Raw genomic sequence first — 10188 nt, 5'->3', positions numbered from 1 at the left:
TTCATCTGGTCCAAACTGGAGCAGCCATATACAGACCCTCCAATTCTCCCTATTTTCCAGGGAGAGAGCCCTGGATTTACAGAAGCTGTCCCAGTTTCTGATTTGATCCTGGAATGTTCCGCTTTTTCTGAGGATGTCCCTATTTTCATCAGAGAAATGCTGGAAGGTATGGAGTCATTCAAGAGGGACGCGGGTGGTCTAAACCACTGAACCTAGGGCTTGCCGATTGGAAGGTTGGCAGTTCGAATCCCCGCAACAGGGTGAGCTCCCGTTGCTCAGTCCCAGCTCCTGCCCACCTAGCAGTTCGAAAGCACGTCAAAGTGCAAGTCGATAAATAGGTACCGCTCTGGCGGGAAGGTAAAAGGTGTTTCTGTGCGCTGCTCTGGTTCGCCAGAAGCGGCTTAGTCATGCTGGCCACATGACCTGGAAGCTGTCAGCGGACAAACACTGGCTCCCTCGGCAAGTAAAGCGAGATGAGCGCTGCAACCCCAGAGTAGTCCGCGACTGGACTTAATGGTCAGGGGTCCCTTTACCTTTACCTTTATGGAGTCATTCAACCCCTGAGCCATCTGAAGGCAGCCCTGTATGGGGATGTTTTTTAATGTTTCATGTTTAAGTATGTTTGTATATATGTTGGAAGCCACTCAGAGTGGCTGGGGCAACCCAGTCAGATGGGCTGGATATAAATATAAAAATTATTATTATGAATATTATAATGGAATAGGGCATCCCTATTTTCATTGGAGAAATGTTGGAGGATATGCATATATATGACTGGTTGAGGTTCATAAAATCCCTGTTTTAAAACAACTGTGCAGGTTTCCATTTGGTTTCCAGGTTCAGTTCAAGGTGCTCATGTTAGTGTCTCCATCCCTCCTGATGTTCTCAGGTATTAGGATTGGCAAAGGGTGCTCTCTTGCCACAGCCCTCAGAAGTGCAGGGAATGGTGACCTAGGAAATAGCTTTTACCCTTTACCCTGGCCATTGACAGTTAAGTATTTTGCTTTGTGGGACCTACCTCTTTGCTGAATTTGCACTTTTCTAGCTGGAAGGATTTTACTTCTTTTTGTAATTCTAACTGGTTTATCTGTTTTTTGGCACCATATTGTGCTAAGCTGCCCTAGAACCGTAAGCTGAAGGGCAGGTAAGAAATCTTATGAACAAACAAACGCAGGAAGCTGTCTTATACGGAGTCCATCAAATTTAGACCATCTAATTCAGTATCGTCTACACCAGGGTTTCCCAAATTTGGGTCTCTAGCTGTTTTTAGACTGCAACTCCCATCATCCCTAGCTAGCAGAACCAGCGGTCAGGGATGATGGGAACTGTAGTCTCAAAACAGGTGGAGGGTCTTCACTTACTGTTAAGATTTGGACAGGGGTGTCTCCCAGCCTGACCCAAAGATGCCAGGATCTGAACATGGGACCTTCTGCTTGCAAAGGAGCTGATCTGCCACTGAGCAGGTCCCATAGGAGCAGGAGGTAATTTCATGGAAATGTTAACATTGCCATAAGGATCCCAAAGTATCTCATGGAAGCTATGAAGAGCTGTACACTTCAAGCATTTTTCTGCCCCTGATGCCTCAATTTCTGTTTATATTATTGGTGAGTTTTGGTCTCCCTTGTGTATTCGTATATGCAAAAGTATATCCAGCACATCCTAGTCTAATCCATCACCTCAGTTCATGCTGCAGTCAAAACAATAAAAATTAAACGCTACGTTGCTGCAGTGAAATAAAATCCTAAAAAATTGGCTGCAACTTTTCCCCCTCCCTGATTGGCCTTCCTTTGCTGAGCTCATGGCAAACAAATGAATCAACGCCACCCCACTCCTCAGATCACTTAAAAATTAACGTCACATGTAACTTATCACGTGTACCTTCTGTCTTATGAAACATATGGGGTTTTATTTTATTTTTTAGTAGTTTCTGTTGCTTGTATTTTTCCTTCCAAAAGCAGGCATCCAGGTTTCTATCTGCAGCTCACCCTCCTCTGCACTTTTCCAATCCTATTAATATATAAGTGGCAAAGCTTTGATGAGTTATTTTCAGTGCTTAGAACATCTTAAGGCTTTTAAAGTGTCCTCCTGGTCTTCCATCTTATCGGCATGCAGTAGATTCCTGTGTGGAAGAGCAGTAAGCACATTTGCAGGCCTAATGTCATTTAGCTAAAGAAAGGAGAGTGGCAGGATGTGTTTTGGGAAATTTCACAGATGCAGCAAGAGACCGTCTGTGCACAAAATAATCCCATCTAAGAGCAGAAGTAAAGAGAATGTTTAAGGAGCAAAGGGATAGACAGGGAAGCATTTAGTTTGCATTAAAAATACAACACGAAAGCTGCGCCAAGTCAATCAGTAGTCTGCACAAATAAATAAATAAAGGATTCTGCTGTGAAAATAAATTATACAAGTTTAACACAAATTTCTTCCTCATTTTGCATAAATTCAATACATCACGTAGAATTATGCAGCCCCACCCAATGAACCCACGAAATACTGTTCAGCTGCCACTGGAAGCTGAAACTTCAGTTTAAGTGGGTTGACGGGACTGTGTAACTGGGAACTAAAGGGGAAAGATGCAACTTGGTTGTGTTCAACAATAAAACAGTTGCAAGCACATCACCAGAGTGAGAGGCGGGCAAATCTCTCAGCGTCTCATTTCCCCCCATATTAATTTAATTTATCAATTTCATAAAATTTGTATACTGCTTAGAAGTAAAAAAAAACCACGAACAAACCTTAGATCAGTTTTTAAAAAGAATAAAACAATATCATTACCAGCAAAAGCAGTTAAAAACACTATTTAATACATTCAAAAATAATTAAAACCAATGATAGACTAAAAGCGGATTAAAACACAACACAATCTTAAATTCTGTTCTCTGCTTTTCCACATCAGTTTGTGATTTTTTTTTTAAAAAAAAGAAAGTCCTCATGAGAATTCAATAGCAATTTCTCCTAATTTACCATTTTCACAAAACATTTTTGCAAAACCATTTCCCCTAATGTGATGCATTTTCGTATGTTATTGTCACTAATATGTGCATCTTTATGCATGCTTTATCCCAGTGTATGCATTTGCTTGCAGATGACTTGGTTGGACTACTGAAATTGCAAAATTCGTAGAAGTGTGAATGTCAAAGGATGGCTGCGTTTAGGTTTGCCTATTGTTTCAAGAAGTTTTATTTACATAGTTTTGCATTTAAATGTGACCTGAATCAAACTTCTCCTGCATCGCTAACTCAGGAGGTTTTATATGACAATAAATCTCTTCCCAAGTCCTCCAACTTGAATACATGTATCTACAAGGCTCCAGCAGCAACACAAGTTACAAAACAACAACAACACATTCTTAGGGATGGCCAAAGTCCCTCCATTTGTTAGGTGGAAAATAAGCTGGGACTTTTTCTAGTAGGCCCAGGTAAGACTTCACCAATGGGAGAGGCAGGCCATACTTGAACCAACTGAGGAGAGACTTAGGTGGTCCTTTGGAAAGCCTAAATGTCACCTGGAAGCAGCCATTCCATGAAGCTGCACCAGAGGAAGAGATGGGAAGCAGGGCCATTCTGTTGGTTCAGCTGAGAAACCAGCTCCACACGGGTCTTCCCTCAGTTGCCATGTGGCAGCAGCCATTTCATGAGACTGCAGCAAAGGAGTTGAGAAGGTAAGCAGAACCATTGCACTGGCTTAGTGGAGAGACCAGCACAATTTGTCTCCTCCTCCTCGCCATAGTTTTCCCCTCTCCTTCCTCCCACAGTCCAATTTCCTTCTGAATCTTGTGGACTGTAAACCTGAGGCAAACAAAGCCTTGTTATTGATCTCTGGGAGCTGCTCTGGGAGCTTTTTTGGCTGAACAATGGGCCAAAAATGGGTCAAATAAATAAATAAGCCCAGTGCCAACTTCCATTTAATGAAACAACAATTGAATAAACCTGCACTGCCGAAACATTTCGTAGTTTATTTTGTCAGTCATTCATCTCTAAATCCTGAAGGAGTCTGAATAATGTAATATTTAGCTGGGGGTCTTAGTTTCATCTACTAGATTGACTGGGATCCAAAGTAGTCCTCAAATTGTTCCATATGTCCAAGGAGGCTCTAGGCTTCCATTTCTCCAGCAGCTGCTCCCCCTCTCCTCCCAGCGCTACCACATGGCAAACCACTTTTGAACCTGATGAGACTTTCAGAAGCAGTTTGTGATATGGCATTGGATCCTCTGTTTAAAGAAAGAGAAGTCCAAAAATACCGCAGATCATGCTCAGCCCTAGCGTGCGCCAAAGTCACTCTCTGGAGTCCAGCCAGGAAGTATGGATGCAAAAGTCTCTTGAACTCAAGCACATCACAAGCTCTGATAAACTCAGTCCACTGGGCAGTTTAACAGATCTGCCAAAATAAGTGGCTTGAAACTCTCATGGTGGCAGCAGAGCCCTCAGCAAGACTCGTCATAGCTGCCAGGCAATCAACTGTCAGAGAAGCCGTAATGTAAAGCCAAGTATTTTCTCAAAATGAACATCAAAGCTACACCGGGAAGATTATTTGCAAGGCAAGAAAGGCTTGTTCTGTGACAGAGGCCTGTTAACACCGGTCCCTGCTAAGGCTGTGCCGTGTGATTTATGATGCAGCTGTTCTCATCTCAACTGACAGGTCTCTATTCTAGCGGACAGGCAATACTTGCAGCGCACAGGAGGACGGGCTTAAAACACAGGCTGCTCGGCTACATTTTGGATTCGGTTCATGGCTCTTGTCAAATGTCTTGTACGATCTGGAAAATTTTGATGTTTTAAAAACATGTGTGAGAAAGAAATGGCAGCTATTAGAAATTACAGCTGCTGACATCATTTTTACTTGCCTCGTTTGATTTGTTTGTAAGTGTATTATTTCCCAGTTACTGCAAGTTCTGGGACATAAAAATTATTCAGAATGTGTCTAATCCCACCTATGGGAGCACGTCTGCTTGATAACAAATTGCATAGAAACTTCTGCTACATAGAAACAGCACATATAAACTTTGAACAACAGCTCTTCTGAAGACACTAGACTCAGCATTGCCACTAAAAACTTAGGTCAGCTTTTGCCAGCTTTCCGCATGCTGGCTGGGGCTGATGGGAGTTGGATTCCAAAACACCTGGAGTTAGGCACCAGTTAGGGATGGCTGGGGTAGCATGCCAAAGCCCAGGGGGTAGCACTTTGGGAACAAACTAGACAACGCCTGCGCCCTTTGAGGCAGGGTTGCTGTTTTTCAAAACAACAACAATCCAAATTGCTAGCATGGGTGGCCTGATCTTGATTGTGTCCCTAGCATGAGGGGCAGAGGGCTTCAGTCCTTTCTCCTCTACTATGATCTTGATTTGGATTGGGAGCAGGGCATGACAACAACAGGGGTCGCAATGCAAGTGAGTGTTCCCATCCCTATGCAAATATCAGTATCAGAGAGGAATCCCTATAAAAATTGAGACCATAGTGAGTGCAAACAGTTAATGCCCCTCTACTTCCCTGAGTCAGACCCTCTGCACTCTGTTTTGTTGTTGTTGTTTAGTCATTTAGTCGTGTCCGACTCTTCGTGACCCCATGGACCAGAGCACGCCAGGCACTCCTGGTCATTCATTCATTCATTCATTTATTTACGGCTATTAGCCCATAAAATATGTACAAACATAAAAAAAGCACAAAGGCTTAAAAACCGAAATATCTGACAACAGAAGGTGAACACTGCGATGCAAGGGTGGGTCATTGGGCAGAGCCAAATAACAGGATGGGGCCCGGAGAGCTCCAAGGGACGGTTCACAGAAAAAGGAAAACTGAAGACGAGATCCGACATGCACTCTCATCATAACTGTTCGATTAGATTTTGATGTTGTTGTTGTTTTTTGGTGGTTTTTGCGTGTGAGATAACCGCATTCAGGAATCTCGCCACCTGCAGAGTAACAGAAGGATCTGTATCCTGCAAAAGCAGTGCGGCGTGTGACTCAACAGGCCTGCCAACCAAGCGCAGTAAAGCAGGACCCAGGAATTTAGTCCTGGCTATGCTATGTAAGGGACAGTTGAACATTATATGTGGAAGAGATTCAACAGTTTTCCCGTCACACACGCATAGCGGAGCCAGGCACTCCTGTCTTCCACTGCCTCCCACAGTTTGGTCAAACTCATGTTAGTAGCTTCAAGAACACTGTCCCACTATCTCGTCCTCTGTTGTCCCTTTTCCTTGTGCCCTCCATCTTTCCCAACATCAGGGTCCTTTCCAGGGAGTCTTCTCTTCTCATGAGGTGGCCAAAGGTGGCCAAAGTATTGGAGCCCCTCTACTTCCCTGAGTCAGACCCTCTGCACTCAGGACCAGTGAAATATACTTGGAGTCGAGAGTGGATTTCATGCTCTTTATTCAGCTCATAGTGGTGAGGAGGAATCGAAGTTCCCCCACAATATCTGCTTTATATACATTATTTACACAATGGGCCGCACGTGATTGGCTAATTCCGGGATTCTCCTGTAGGCCAATCAGGTTGTGGATTCACTTCCACCTGGAGCTGGATTGGGTGGCTCCTGCAGACCAATCATAGTGCTGCATTGTTCTAGGACCAATCAGACTACTGCATTCTGAATCCTATTGTTCTAGGACCAATCAGACTGCTGCATTCTGAATCCTATTGTTCTAGGACCAATCAGACTGCTGCATTCTGAATCCTATTGTTCTAGGACCAATCAGACTGCTGCATTCTGAATCCTATTGTTCTAGGACCAATCAGACTGCTGCATTCTGAATCCTATTGTTCTAGGACCAATCAGACTACTGCATTCTGAATCCTATTGTTCTAGGACCAATCAGACTGCTGCATTCTGAATCCTATTGTTCTAGGACCAATCAGACTGCTGCATTCTGAATCCTATTGTTCTAGGACCAATCAGACTGCTGCATTCTGAATCCTATTGTTCTAGGACCAATCAGACTGCTGCATTTTGGATCCTATTCAACTCAGTACATAACAACCAGCAAAGTGAGACAACCACCTTGGGCAGCAGATGCTGGGGGTCAGCAATGACAGCTAGGTCTCCTGAGTACTCCCTTCTGTTAGTGGATGAAGTTGTGCTCTTAAGCGCTTATGTACCAAGTGACCTGTCTTGGACTCCCACAACTAGCCGGCTCCCCTCAGGTGCGTGGAGGACACAAACACATTGCCAGTGTTGACATAAGATTCAACTGCCGGTCCAACAGGTTTCTGTGTCTGGAATGCAGGTGGAGGCACCATCTAGACCTTCACCTCAGGTAGAAAAAATGCCTCGGGCCAGCCCCATCCACACTGACAATTTGAGTTTAAAAAAACAAGCCTGTGCTTAAGGGTACAGATATATTACCATCTAGCTTGGCCCTCAGTCTCCCAGAATATTCTGTAGCAGACCTTAAAGGCACACAAGGCACTGACAGAGAAGTGTCAAAGGAAGACTCCAGGGTGAAGTCACTGGATTGGGATTAATTAGCAAATTTGACCCTGTGGAATTTGGCCTCTACGAATGACTAGCTGGCTGCAGAACCTAATTGCTCCTCTCTACACTATTGATCTGGCTACATCTATTTATCACCAATAGTGGAGAATGGGTTGCTCCTAAGCAGACAGGACAGCGCATCCATTTGATTGGTCTCTGAATTCACTTTTGTGCTCGGCGTAGTCCTGCATATTGGTGCCTTTTTGCATTGCTCGACCTTTCGGCCTCACTTTGTGAATCGGATGAAGTGGGCTCCCTTGCCTACAAAAGCTTAAATGCAGACTAAAATATGTTTGCCTTTAAAATGCCACAAGATCCTTTGTTGATGCAGAGTGTGCTACATTTGGCTCTGCAGCACATCACCACAGTGTGCAAGATATAATGGTAACCTGAAGCTGCTTGTGAAATTTTTAAATCTCTGGTATATTTACCGAAGTGAAAGCATTTATTAAACTCAGAGCAGCAATTACACCACAAGTCTTTGGCATATGTACACACACACACACACACACACACACACACACACACACACTTGAGGAATATTATTTCAAGATCTGATCCTTTCTGAATGGCTGCTATTACCTTGGGATGCCCCAGGTGCATGGCTTACGTGAGTTGGTTCAGTAATTTCAAATCATCTTTTGGCATCTAAGGCTGCTCACAGGAGGAATCACTGTTCACTGGAACTCTGCCAAAAAGAAAGTTAATAGTTCTTATTATTGAATAAATACCGTATTTTTCGCTCTATAACACGCACCAGACCATAACACGCACGTAGTTTTTAGAGGAGGAAAACAAGAAAAAAATATTCTAAACAAAACAGTGGATGTATGATTTTTGTGGTTCATGCTGTGGCCACAGACATGTGATCTGACGGTGAGTTTGGGGTAGCCCAATGCAAAAATCCTGAGGATCCATGTGGATCCATGCTAAAGTCGCCCTAAAGTCGCAGGGGCGCTGGGGGAGTGAACAGGAAGCAGCAGGAGGAGAACAATCCCTCTCACACACAGACACACACACACACAGAGTATCAATCCTAAAGTCGCAGGAGAGGCAGGGGCGCTGGGAGAGTGAAGGGGAAGCAAGAGGAGAACGATGCCTCACACACACACAGACACACACACACACACACACACACAGAGTATCAATCCTAAAGTCGCAGGAGAGGCAGGGGCGCTGGGAGTGGGAAGCAAGAGAAGGAGAACGATCCCCCCCCCTCTCTCTCTCACACACACAGTATCAATCCTAAAGTCGCAGGAGAGCGCAGGGGCGCTGGGAGAGTGAAGGGGAAGCAAGAGGAGAACGATGCCTCACACACAGAGAGACACACACACACACACAAACACACACAGAGTATCAATCCTAAAGTCGCAGGAGAGGCAGGGGCGCTGGGAGTGGGAAGCAAGAGAAGGAGAACGATCCCCCCCCCCTCTCTCACACACACAGTATCAATCCTAAAGTCGCAGGAGAGCGCAGGGGCACTGGGAGAGTGAAGGGGAAGCAAGAGGAGAACGATGCCTCACACACACACACACACACACACACACACACACACACACACACAGTATCAATCCTAAAGTCGCAGGGGCACTGGAAGTAGCAGGGGCGCTGGGAGAGTGAAGGGGAAGGAAGAGAAGGAGAACGATGCCTCACACACAGAGAGACACACAGAGTATCACTCCTAAAGTCGCAGGAGAGCGCTGGGGCGCTGTGAGAGTGAACAGGAAGGAGGAGGAGGAGAATGATAGCTCAAGCACACACACACACACACACACACACACACACACACAGCCCCTACAGTGGCTGATCCAAAATCGGACAGCAAAAAACTGCAGGCAGGGACACGGGGTTGTTTTAAAGCAACCAGCCCCGATCTGCTTCTCTCCCTCCTCCCGGCTAGGCTGGCTGAAAAGCTTTGCTGCTACTTAGCAGCTCAGTGGAGAAGAGAGAGGGACATAGAGCACGGGGTTGTTTTAAAGCAACCAACCCCGCTCTGCTTCTCTCCCTCCTGCCCGGCTCGGCTCGCTGACAGGAGCCGCTTACACCCGCTTTGCAGTTTCAAAGAGAGCCACGGACTGCTCACAACTGCAGCGGATTCCCCTTCCATCTGTAGGCATTCGCTCCATAACACGCACAGACATTTCCCCTTACTTTCCAGGAGGAAAAAACTGCGTGTTATAGAGCGAAAAATACGGTACTAGGGCGTAAAAGGGAGGTATGGGCTGCTGTTGTGTGATCTCCATTAATTCCAACATAGGATACAGTGGTACCTTGGGTTACATACGCTTCAGGTTACAGACTCCACTAACCCAGAAATATTACCTCGGGTTAAGAACTTTGCTTCAGGATGAGAACAGAAATCGTGCTCCGGCGGTGCGGCGGCAGCAGGAGGCCTCATTAGCTAAAGTGGTGCTTCAGGTTAAGAACAGTTTCAGGTTAAGAACGGACCTTCGGAACGAATTAAGTACTTAACCTGAGGTACCAATGTATTTAGTGAGGCTATATAACTTCCGTCTCAATGAATAGGGTCAAATGGCACCAGTGATTTGCAGGTTGCACCAAAAGTTTGATCTAATGTACCATGGATAATAATACAATAACAGGGCTTGTCATTTTTGGGAGTGAAACTTATTTTTTGAAAATTTATTCAGTGAGGGGTCTTAAAAATATGTTTTTGGGTGTGGGGAATTCAAAATCTGCTATTATTCTTGTTATCAG

This window comes from Podarcis muralis, chromosome 10 (genome assembly GCF_964188315.1).
Source record: "Podarcis muralis chromosome 10, rPodMur119.hap1.1, whole genome shotgun sequence".
Classification (NCBI taxonomy): domain Eukaryota; kingdom Metazoa; phylum Chordata; class Lepidosauria; order Squamata; family Lacertidae; genus Podarcis; species Podarcis muralis.
The sequence above is the reverse complement of the archived record's forward strand: the minus strand, read 5'-3'. Positions refer to the sequence as shown.